The following is an 11,797-nucleotide window of genomic DNA, read 5'->3' as shown; positions in this document are numbered from 1 at the left end:
GTGTTGGGCTCCAGGTTCTCACACTGTGTGTGCGGTGGTTGATTATCACTGACAAAAAGACGGTGGTAACCTAGAGCTGTATACGACACATTACATATGACACACTCTATACATTATAGTTTATAAGCCTTTAAAATAACAAAACAAAGATGTGTGGCTAATAAGCCAACAAAGGAGAATAAACAGAATCAAAAAAAGATCAGTTACTCCAAAAGATGGCAAAAAAAAAAAAAAGAAAAGAAAACAGGGGAAAGCCAGTAAAGCACAGATGGAACAGATAGAACACCAGCAGCAATATGGGAAACTTAAACTCAACTGTATCAATCAATAATCACATTACATGTAAATTCTCTAACCGCCTCTGATTAAAGGGTAGAGGTTGTCAGATTGGATAAAAAAATGACAAAGAATGATGTCTACAAGAAATGTGCTTGAAATATAAAAACACAGACAGGTCAAAAGGAAAAGGACAGAAAATGATACACTGTGCTAACACTAATCAGAAGAAAACTGGAGTGGCAGTATTAATAACAGGGGCACATAATCACAGGGCTGTAAACTACATGAAGCTCAAATTGACAGAATTACAAAGAGACATAAACAAACCCAAAATTATACTCAGCAATTTCAATAATTCTCCATCACTAATGGCACAAGCAGAAAGAAAATCAGCAAGCATGTAGAAAATCAACTCGACATCACGGACATTGTAGTCTGTTCAGGTTTTATCGTTGATTTCAGTGGGGAATAAAAAGAGACGTGAATGTATTGTACTTCCCACGGCAGGATTCTAAGACAGGTTCCAAGAGCCTTGCCCCCACACGTTGATGGGCCTCTATAATCACCTCTCCTTGCTTGGGAGAAGGATTTGTGACTCTGATAGAGTATCACTCCCACGATTACTTCTTAGGGCAGAAGGGATCCTGCAGCTGTAATGAGTTCCCTAATTAACTTTGAATTAATCAAAAGAAAGATAATCCTAGATACACTTGATCTAATCAGATGATCCCTTAAAAGAAGTCAGAGAGATTCAGAGCCGGGTAGGCTCTCCAGCTGGCCCTGAAGGTGCAGCCTCCGTGAATTCCACAGCGACAGCAAATGAGTCCTTCCCACGGCCGCAGGAACTTGGAAGGAGAACCCAGGCCTCAGATGAGCCCCCAGTCCCAGCTGACCCTTGATTGCAGTCTTGCGAAACCCTCAGCTGAAGATGCATTTGAGCCCTGCCTGCAGTTCTGACTTACTGAAACTAGGACACAATGGTTTTGCTTTAAGCCTCTCTGTTTGTGATGACGTGTTACACCGCAGAAACCTGATATACCTTATCCTACCTGGAAGAGTATTTAAAACAAAGAAAGTCTAGGTATTCTATATCTGAATAAATGCTATCCTGGGAGTGTTGATTATTTCTCAGAATGTTTTCTAACAAATCTCTTGGTTGGTTTCCCTTCCTCTGAATTCCCAATATAGTTAGCAGAGAAATATCTCAGCATTTCAAACCTGCTCAACATCCACTTCCCCAAGTGCTGAATATAGCAACCCATCTCTGTGCAGTTCTTTGCAAGCTGCGTCTTTACGTCTATTTCCTTCGCCCTTCTTGGTTTATCAAGCTGAGTTTTAGGGAAGAAAAGTCCTTTTTATATTATGCCATTGCATTAATTATTGCTACAGGAATCACTCAGCTGGGACAAATAGCAAGTGTGGTGTCATTGGTAAATGAGAAGAAGTGACCATTATAGCCCCCCTCAGATAAGCCAAATTAAAGCCCCCGTCAGCAACAGAGAGGTTGCCCCGCTCCCGCACCATGAAGTTGCCAAAAGGAAGTGTGGTTTCCCGGGGAGATAGGAGAGGTGTCTCCCCATCCAATCCACATGTGAGGGCACAGGGCACACAGAAATCAGGCAGCCTATCTCTTAGGATGCTCTTTGAGAAAAAAAAACTAATTAAATTGTTTGGGGAACCCTAAATACAAAGGGGTCCCTCTTAGAGAAGCATACCACTTAATAAACACAACTCATGTGTCTGCAGTGAGGAAATCTATTGAACTTGGCTTATGCCAGAACTTCCCCAAATTATCAGCTATTCTGTCCAGGTTTTGCAGCTGATTTCAGTGGGAGGAAAACGGAGATGTGTGTTTACTCCACATGGCAGGCAGGGTCATTCCTTTGGCAAAGCTACGTACCCCTGGAAACTCAAATGTTTTCGCATGGAAAATATTTCGTGAAATGTGGACCTAGAGATTCATATTCATTGTGTGTTTATTTATCCTGTCCCCTCTTTCCGATGATATTCCACTCCAGGTCCAGGGTTGATCACATGTGAACTGGTGAGACAATTCCTAGCGTACTTGCTCTCAAACAGGAATGGCCATCCAATCTCACCGCAAGCTGATGGGAAGCACTAACGCAGTCCAATCTCCTGAGATAGAATGCATCCCCCCAACTCAGGAATGTCAGGCAGCACTGAGCAGTCCTGGCTCATCATCTAAAGCATTCAACTGACATCTTGGAAACACCTACTGTGCGCTAGGCTCAGTTTATTCAAGCCCAAACACACTGGTTTTCCAGCTCACAGAATGTGTGGCCCCAGAGGAGGTATCTAGGAGGGATGATAGCTTATGAAACTCCCAGAGGCTTCTGGGAAAGAGACTGAGTGGCCAGGCTGGTGATGACCATCAGCCCCAGCACAGAGAACCTCAAACAAGGTCTTGGGGTGAGAGCTGCCTTGACCGCTCAGGCAGGGCTTTGGATGGCCCTGGTCAGGGTAGAGAACTCATTCCCAAAAGACAAAGTCAATTTGCAGCAGATGTTAGGTCAAATCCACCCCTGACAGAAATGTCTTCAAGAACAAAGAAGGAGCAGGGAAGAAGGAAGCGTAAGAAAAAGAAAGAATAATTTACTTTCTATTTTGCATTGATTCAAACATGCACATTTTTTTTTCATATTTTAACATCTCCTAACTCTCTGCTATTGAATCCAGAATGCCTTCCAGTTGCTGTCCTCTGGCATCAACGTGACCTGGTTGTCACTGCGTGCATGTGCAAACTCGTTCACAGCTGTTGCTCTTGTCATCACTTCAAGAGGATTATGTGCTGTGTTGGTACTGCACGTGCCGGGTTTAATTGCTGTGTAACATGCCTTCAGGAAGATTACACCATGATTCAGTACTGAAAGGAAAACTTACAATGTATTCAGAAAGGCGAGGGCACAGAGCAGGGGGGCATGTATTTGTTACTGGTGAAGTGCATGTCCATCAGAGGGGAGATGATTGCAATTCCATTACCTCTTGAAAAACACACCATGTGTTTTCCACGTGCTACTCAACGTGTGGTCCATGGACCAGTCACCATCACCTGGGAGAATGGCAGACGTGTAGAATCCCAGACTCCACCTTACGCCTACTGAGTCAGGGTCTGTATTCTAGCAAAACCCCCAGGTCGCTGTGCAGACATTAACATCTGAGCCCCCCACTTTAGAGCACACAAAGCAGAGCTCAGTTACACTGACTTACCGAAGTACTTGCAAGGGATGCCCATCTAAGTTACTCAGACTCTGGCCGAGCCAGACACCTTCCCAAGAACTCCCCAACCTCCGTCAAGATGCAGACTGGAAAGAGTAAACCTCTACTCAGTTCTCCCGCTTCCATCACCTGGGACAAGGGGTGGCTGAGGGATGAGCTGCATCTCATGGAACTGGGACAAAGTGAATGTCCCGAGATACTCCCGAAGACCCTATTCACAGAGGCTCCGGGAACCTGCTTGCAAACCAAGAAGTTGTCTCCCTACACACCTTCTCTTAACTCCAAATGATCAATTCCATCTGTGCAGAGGCTATAAATCAAGTGTTTAGTGCACATCGAGCTGGTGTCAGCTGAAGAAGAAGCAATGAGTCAGGGCAGCTTTCGCCCATGACCTTGTTGGAGGTTCTCTGGACTGCGGCTGTCAGTCACGTCTCTCACCAAAAAACTGTTTTCTCAAGCGGTCGTCCTCCCTTATCCACAGGGCAGGGATATGTCCCAAGACCCCCAGTGGATTCCCAGAAACTCAGCTAGTACCAAACCTATGTATACTTTTCTTTTCTGTACATATATACCTATGATAAAGTTAACTTATAAATTAGGCACAGTAAGAGGTTAACAACAACTAAAAATAGAACAATTATTACAATACACTGTCATGAAAGTTATATGAATGTGGTCTCTCAAAATGTCTTACTGGACCGTACTCACCTTTTCACAGTTTCTCGTTGGCATACCTGAATTGCCAGCATCACTGCTCTTGTGCTTTGGGATCACCGTTAACTAAAGTGTGGGTGACCTGAACACAAGCACTGTGATAGCAGGGCAGTCGAGCTGATAACCCAGGCAGCTACTCAGTGACTCATGGTGGGGAGCAGCCACGGTGAGAAGAACTGGACAAAGGGATGAGACACACTCAGGGCGGGAGGGACAGGACCTCGCGAGATTTCGTTACAGTACTCGAACGGCGTGCAATTTAGAACGCATGAATTGTTTATTTCTGGAATTTTCTACCAAGTGTTTTCAAGCCGCAGTTGACCGCGGGTACCTGTGACCGCGGATGAGGGGAGACTGTTGCACCCTGCTCCTGGGGTGCACTACATCTACAGGCAAAAGGAAGCGAACGCCGTGCTGCACTCCATCCTGAGAGGCAGGCAGGGCTTTGTGCTCCTTCTTTGACAGATCAGTAGGCAGTACCCCAGAGAGCATAAGTCGCTTCTGTACCAAAAGTAGCAGAGGCCCTGAAAGAGTATCCTGATATTCAGACCCCGGTTTCCCCAGGACAGCGCTCCGCCTCCCTCAAGGAGGCCCTAGCAAAGTGTGATGTGGGCACTGCGTGTAAATCACTGTCTGTTGACTTCCTCCCTCTCCCCCGCCCCAATTTTGTGACAAAGGACCCCCTCCTCCTTGCAGTGTATTTTACTTCCTGGGATTTGCTGACACCTGCTGACAAGTGGAAGGATAGCACCGAGTCAAGAAGTTTTTCTCAAAGGCCATCTGGCTACTGCGCGAAGGTGCACGCCAAGGGGGCTCCTCGGGAACTTGGCCGCAAGGAGACAGTGAAGGTTAGAGCCCAGAGCACTAGAGAAAACGCCAGGAGGTCTGAACCCTCGGAGGTGTCAGGCCAGGCAGCTGGAGCCATGGGACTCCCGACCATGCCACATAAACTCTATCACCCGCCGCCGCCGGGGTGGTCTGATGCCAGGCCTCGCGTGGTCTGTGCTCTGAGGAGCTTGTAACAGGTGATTTATCTCTGACAATGCAAGTAATAGACCTCACTCGCTAACTGAGCAAATTGCCCCAAATCCTTGCCTCTGCCTTCCTGTAGTGCTACTATGCGACAGATTCTAGAGTCATCCTAACTAAGTTTTCATCGATATTAGGTTGATATTTAGGTTAATAGTGAACATATACATTCATGCTCGCACGCACACGCACGCACACAAACGCCGTGCCTTTTACTGGTCAGGAAGACCACGACGTCTGAGCTTTTAAGAGCATGTAGTCCCACTTCATCCCAATAGATGGAGACAAGTAATCAGCTGAAGTGGATTGTGTTTCTGCATTCGGGCCTTGACAACTATTTTACAGTATGTTGCAGCATTTGACACGCTTTAAATTTGTTGGGATGAGTGAATAAGGTGGATGGAGGCCCACAGCCACCCTCTTCATTCCTATTCCCACCACAGCAGCCATCCTTTCATTCACAACTTGCTCCTCCACCAAAACCACCTCGCTGTGTGCAGATGAGGCCTCAGCGCTCCCGCCCCGCGCCTCCCTCGGGCCTGCCCTGTTCCTCTCTCTCTCAGGACTAAAACCCTGGAAAACCAATATAAAAATTCAAAATCCACGTTACAGATGCCACTTTACTTTTCCACTCAATCGGCTGTGCTGACAGTAGAAAAGAAAAGGAAACAAGAGGAACTGAGGTCTACTGAGTACCTGCTGTGTTTCAGGCATTGTCACGCATCATTTGACCCCAATGATAGAAGAAATAATCCTAACAGCTACTCTTGGTTGGACACTTACGTGCTCCAAGTACCATCCTGAGTGCTCGCATACATCATCTCATTTAATTCTCTGAAGATCACTGTGAAATGTTCTCCTTATTCCCACTTCATAGCTCTAGAAACTAAAATTCAGAGAGGCTAGCAAACACAAGATGGGATTCACACAGATTGGGTTTCAGGTAGATCTGTGAGCCCCTCCATCTCACAGCCAGGGTCTCTCACCCTGACCAGGGCTTCCCTTGCTGTGACCACAAACACCTGGGAATCAGCACCAGGAAGGACCACTTTGCTTGTGGGAAGCAGGGGAAGTGACTGAAAACTGGCAGAGAGCGGAGCAAGTGCCATTGTTCCCTCTCAGACCCCTGCCCCACATACAGCATCACAGCCCAGCCACTGGGTTGCCCCTCCCGGGTGAACACCTAAGGCTCCACTCCTCACTACATAACAGGTGCACAAAGACAAAAAAAATGGCCCAAACAAAAGAACAGATCAAAGCTCCAGAAAAAAAACACAACTAAGCAACAAAGAGATAACCAACCTATCAGATGCAGAGTTCAAAACACTGGTAATCAGGATGCTCACAGAATTGGTTGAATGTGGTCACAAATTAATGAAAAAATGAAGGCTATGCTAAGGGAAATAAAGGAAAATATACAAGGAACCAATAGTGATGGGAAGGAAACTGGGACACACGTCAATGGAGTGGACCAGAAGGAAGAAACATCCAACCAGAAAAGAATGAAGAAATAATTTTAAAAAAACGAAGAGAGGCTTAGGAACCTCCAGAACATCTTTAAACGTTCCAACATCCAAATTATAGGGGTGCCAGAATGAGAAGAGGAAAAGCAACAAGTGGAAAAGTTATTTGAACAAATAGTAAAGGATAACTTCCCCATTCTGGCAAAGGAAATAGGCTTCCAGGAAGTCCAGGAAGTTCAGAGAGTCCCAAAGAAGTTGGACCCAAGAAGGAACACACCAAGGCACATCATAATTATATTAGCCAAGATTAAAATGAAGGAGAGAATCCTAGAAGCATCAAGAGAAAAAGAGACAGAAACCTACAAAGGAGTTCCCATCAGACTGTCAGCTGATTTCTCAAGAGACCTTACAGGCAAGAAGGGGCTAGAGAGAAGTATTCCAAGCCATGAAAGGCAAGGGCCTACATCCAAGATTGCTCTGTCCAGCAAAGCTTTCATTTAGAATGGAAGGGCAGATAAAATGCTTCTCAGATAAGATCAAGTTAAAGAAGTTCATCACCACCAAGCCCTTATTATATGAAATGTTAAAGGGATTTATCTAAGAAAAAGAAGATAAAAATATGAACAGTAAAATGACAGCAAACTCACAGTTATTAACAACCACACCTAAAACAAAAACAAAAGCAAACTAAACAAACAACTAGAACAGGAACAGAATCACAGAAATGGAGATCACATGAGGGTTAGCAACAGAGGAGTGGGAGGAAGAGAGAGGGGAAAAAGGTACAGAGAACAAGTAGCATAGATAATAGGTAGAAAATAGACAGGGGGAGGGTAAGAATATAATGGGAAACATTATAGAAGGCAAAGAACTTATGACCCATGGACATAAACTAAAGGGGGGGATGTGGGTGGGAGAGGGTGTGCAGGGTGGAGGGGAGTGAAGGGGGTAAATGGGACAACTGTAATAGCATAATCAATAAAATATATTTTTAAAAAATGTGTTTCCAGAAAGACAGCGTGTTCCGCTGTGAAAATGTCACTCTGTGGACAGAAAATTGATCATGCGATGACAGATGGAAGTCATTGGTGAACTTGATAGGAGCCATTTCTGTGGAATCCTAGAGCACTGATTGAACTGGGTGAACAGAAAAAAGTGGGTGAAGCCCTGGCTCGCAGCTCAGTTGGTTAGAGCGCCATCTTGATAGGACGAGGTCGCGAGTTCAACCCCCCATCAAGGCACATGCAAGAATCAAGCAGTGAATGCCTAAATAAGTGAAACAGAAAGTCAACAGTTCTCTCTCTCTCCCTTCCTCTCTCTCTAAAATCAATCAATCAATAAAACTTTTTTTTTAAAAAGTGGGTGAGAACATGGTAGGTGAGGTCAACTCTTTCGAGTTACCTGGTAGGAAGCCAAGACCTGAGGCAGTATTGGAAGGGGGCTGTGACACCAAAGGACACGTTTTTTAAAGATGGCATTTTGCTTTGTACTTTCTCGATTCTTATCACATCACTGTGGTGCAAATATTGTCCTTGGTTCATCCATGAGGAAACTGAAACATTAATTTTCCACATATCAACATTTTTAAAAATTAGCAACAAAAATGCTCATATTACATAAGACCTAAATTATTTCCCCTAGATCCTGACACCTCCTATCAAATTATGAAAACCAAAAGTTAAATACTTGTGTTTTCCGACTCAACACAATGACCGAGCCAAGTGCCAAGCCATATAAATAGCCTTATTTTTTATCATGTTACTTGTTGACTTAAACCCTTTCGTTAAATACAGAAATGTTTTTGTCACATTTTCATCATTATTCAGTGTTTGCTTTAGTCAACTTTTATAGCCTTTTCCTAGCTATCCCTCTCACATACTTAGAGGAAATAACACCAATTCTTAAGTCATCAAAAAGTTCCTTGTTGTATCGCTGTTTTAACTCTCAGTAATACTCAAGACTTCATCATTTATCAAGGCTTGTGAAGTCAAATTTTGTCTCTCACTGTGACATAGTTCCCTTAAAAAGCATAAACTCAGTCAGCTATTCTGCTGAGATAAATACACACGTGTGTATGTATATGCACACATACATGAAACATGTCCTATACATGTGTATGTATATGCACACATACATGAAACATGCCCTAGAACACGCGTTGTATGCGCTGGAGGAAGACAGAGAAGACTGCGTTCCCAGCGCACGAGCAGTGGTGTGCAGGGCCTGCTGGGGGCACCTGTGACAATGACACTCGGCCAAGGCTGCAGTGGCATAAATAGTGGCCTATTTGGTATGAACTGAGAAGAACTTGTTCTTGAATTCCTATGCAAAACTACAGATTTTTAAAAAAAATTTTAGAGAGAGAGAGAAGAAAGGGGGAGAGAGAGACATTGATTTTGTTGTTCTACTTATCGATGCATTCGTTGGTTGCCTCTCGTGTGTGCCCTGACCGGGGATGGAACCCGAAACCTTGGGATGATGCTCTAACCAACTCAGCTACCTGACCAGGGCCAAACCCCAGATTTATTACACGCATTTTCGTTTGTTTGGAAATGTCCTATCATTACTGTTTTCAGAATTTAGTTAGTTTTTGTTTATACCTATTTTATATTAAATATTACATAAATACAACTATATAAACATATTCTTTATCATTATATTCTTATATTACTGTATTTATAAGAAATAATTTCCACTTCAGACAGTGAAGTTCATCAGTCATTCTTGAGAAAAGCCCAATGCTACAAGCCGTCGGCGCTGGAATTCCAGCTGACCGCCAAACTCGGGCTCCTGTCAGCGGCTGGCCTCAGGGTCTGGACAGCTTGCCGGCATGTAGCTCAACAGTGTGACCTCCAAGAGGGGCTGTACGCTACGCAATTGGCACTTGAAGAGTGGCTGTGACCAACAACATCCACTTTGCCGGCTCTCCACTGCGCAGCGTATGGAGAGCCGGCGTGGTCAGCACCGTGTGTCCGAGGTACCTGGTGCCTTGGAGCATCCTAAGCAGCTTCCTCCTATCCCTGCTCCTGTCTCTGCCTCTTCTCTATTCTGAAATTGTTTTCTTGTGGCTCAAGTCGTCAATATTTAAAAAGCAAGGATTCAAAGAGGGATAACTAAGATATTGGGTGGACCAGAGAGTCCATATGGTTTTTTTTCTGTAAAACATACATTTTTCATTTTCATCAATAACTCTATTGATTTGGATATTTTGAGTATGTTGGCTATCTCTTGCATGGTATGATGTTGATTGTTCGCAATCAATGTCTCGATTTGATTACCCTCAACTTCCACCATGAAGCAACACCCGGCGAGAAACCTGCAGCACGGCACTTGGCAAACCGCTTCCGACACGTTCGATCAGACACAGGAGCTTCTCCACACACTGCACACATCTGTTTTTTGCATTTCAGTAGTGTTTTTACCTTTCTCAAAGTAATAAGCATAAAATGCTGAGAATGTTGCTTATTTTCTTGCATCGTCAATATTAAAATAGCTACATAAAAATTCACCAATTTTGATAAGCTTTTTTAAATGCATGCTGATGTGCCAGCTGTTACAATACAATGACGTTAAAGACACTAATAGAGCCAGCTTATGGGGGAAACAAACTTTTTGGCCAACCCAGTAACTCTGGGCCAGCAATGGATGAGGTCGCTCTTGTCCCAGTGGAGGGACATGCGTGAGATAAGCAGGCTGCCCAGGGCTGGAACAGACTCCAACTCCCAGCAGAAAGAGAGGCAGATGTCGGGGACAACCTTTGCTTTCTTTACAAAGTGCCCTTTGGGGCTTCGGTTACCATGGGGATCGGAAGCACGGACGGAGTGTTGTTATGGGTTGAATTGTGTCCTCTAAGAGGTTATGTTAAAGTGTTAACCCCCAGAACCTCCAAATGAGACCTTATTTAGAAATAGGACCCTTGCAGATATAATTAACTCAGTTAAGATGAAGTTATACTGGAGTCCATAACTGTGTCCTTACACGCAGAAGGAAACTCAGACACAGGCACACAGGGAAAAGGCCACGTGAGGACGGGGCCAGACGCTGGTGTGATGCTGCCACAAGACAGGGTGTGCCTGGGCCACCAGCAGCTGGGAGAGGCAGGGGGGGCACCCCCTCCCCACAGGCTGCAGAGAACACACAGCCCCGCCAACCCTTTGGGGTCAGACTCTGGCCTCCAGATCTGTAAGAGAATAAGTTGCTGTTGTGTTGAGCCACCCAGTTTGTGCTACTTTGATATCGCAGCCCTAGGAAACTAATGTAAGTGTTAATCAAAAAATAAACACATCCCATGCCCCGGCCAGTGTGGCTCAATTAGTTGGAGTGTTGTTCTGTAGATCAAAGGGTGACGGGTTCGATTTCTGGTCAGGGCACACGCCTAGGTTGTGGGTTTGATCCTAGGTTATGGATCAATGTTTCTCTCTCCATTGATGTTTCTCTCCCTTTCTCTCTTCCTCCCTCCCCGCTCTCTAAAATCAGTGAATATGTATGTCTTCAGGTGAGGCAAAAAGGTAAAAAATAACATAAAATAAATAAACTACAAGTGCCAATATTACACAAAAGCCATGCAAGAAATAAAAGGGGAAAAAGTCATAAACTAGCTTAACAAAATCTTTGTATTTCTTGTTCTGGGCAGATGTTATTAATAGACTTTTTTACAGTTTCTTAATGTCCCCACTCACCAGTTCACATAGGAAAATAGACTTTCAAGATTGGGAGGTGTCCTGACCCCTTGTTCCAAACTCTGGAAATGAAAAAGACACACCTAGAGTCCATATGGCGTTGGTTTTTATAATAAAAAACTTTGTGAATAATAAAATGACAATAAATACATATGTATCAGTGATTGAATCTAAAAAAAAACAATAAACCAACAAGCAGAACAGAGACAGACTCGTAGATACAGAGAACATTCTGAAGGCTGTCAGAGGGGAGGGGGTTGAGGGGACGGGTGGAAGCGGTGAAGAGATTAGGAAGTACAGAACAGTCACGTGGGTGTAAAATACAGCACAGGGAACACAGTCAGTAACATTGTAATAACTGCACGATGTCAGACTGGTACTGTATTTATCAGGATG

This window comes from Phyllostomus hastatus, unplaced genomic scaffold (assembly GCF_019186645.2).
Source record: "Phyllostomus hastatus isolate PE091 unplaced genomic scaffold, TTU_PhHast_1.1 phas_scaffold_46, whole genome shotgun sequence".
In the NCBI taxonomy this organism is placed as follows: domain Eukaryota; kingdom Metazoa; phylum Chordata; class Mammalia; order Chiroptera; family Phyllostomidae; genus Phyllostomus; species Phyllostomus hastatus.
The sequence above is the reverse complement of the archived record's forward strand: the minus strand, read 5'-3'. Positions refer to the sequence as shown.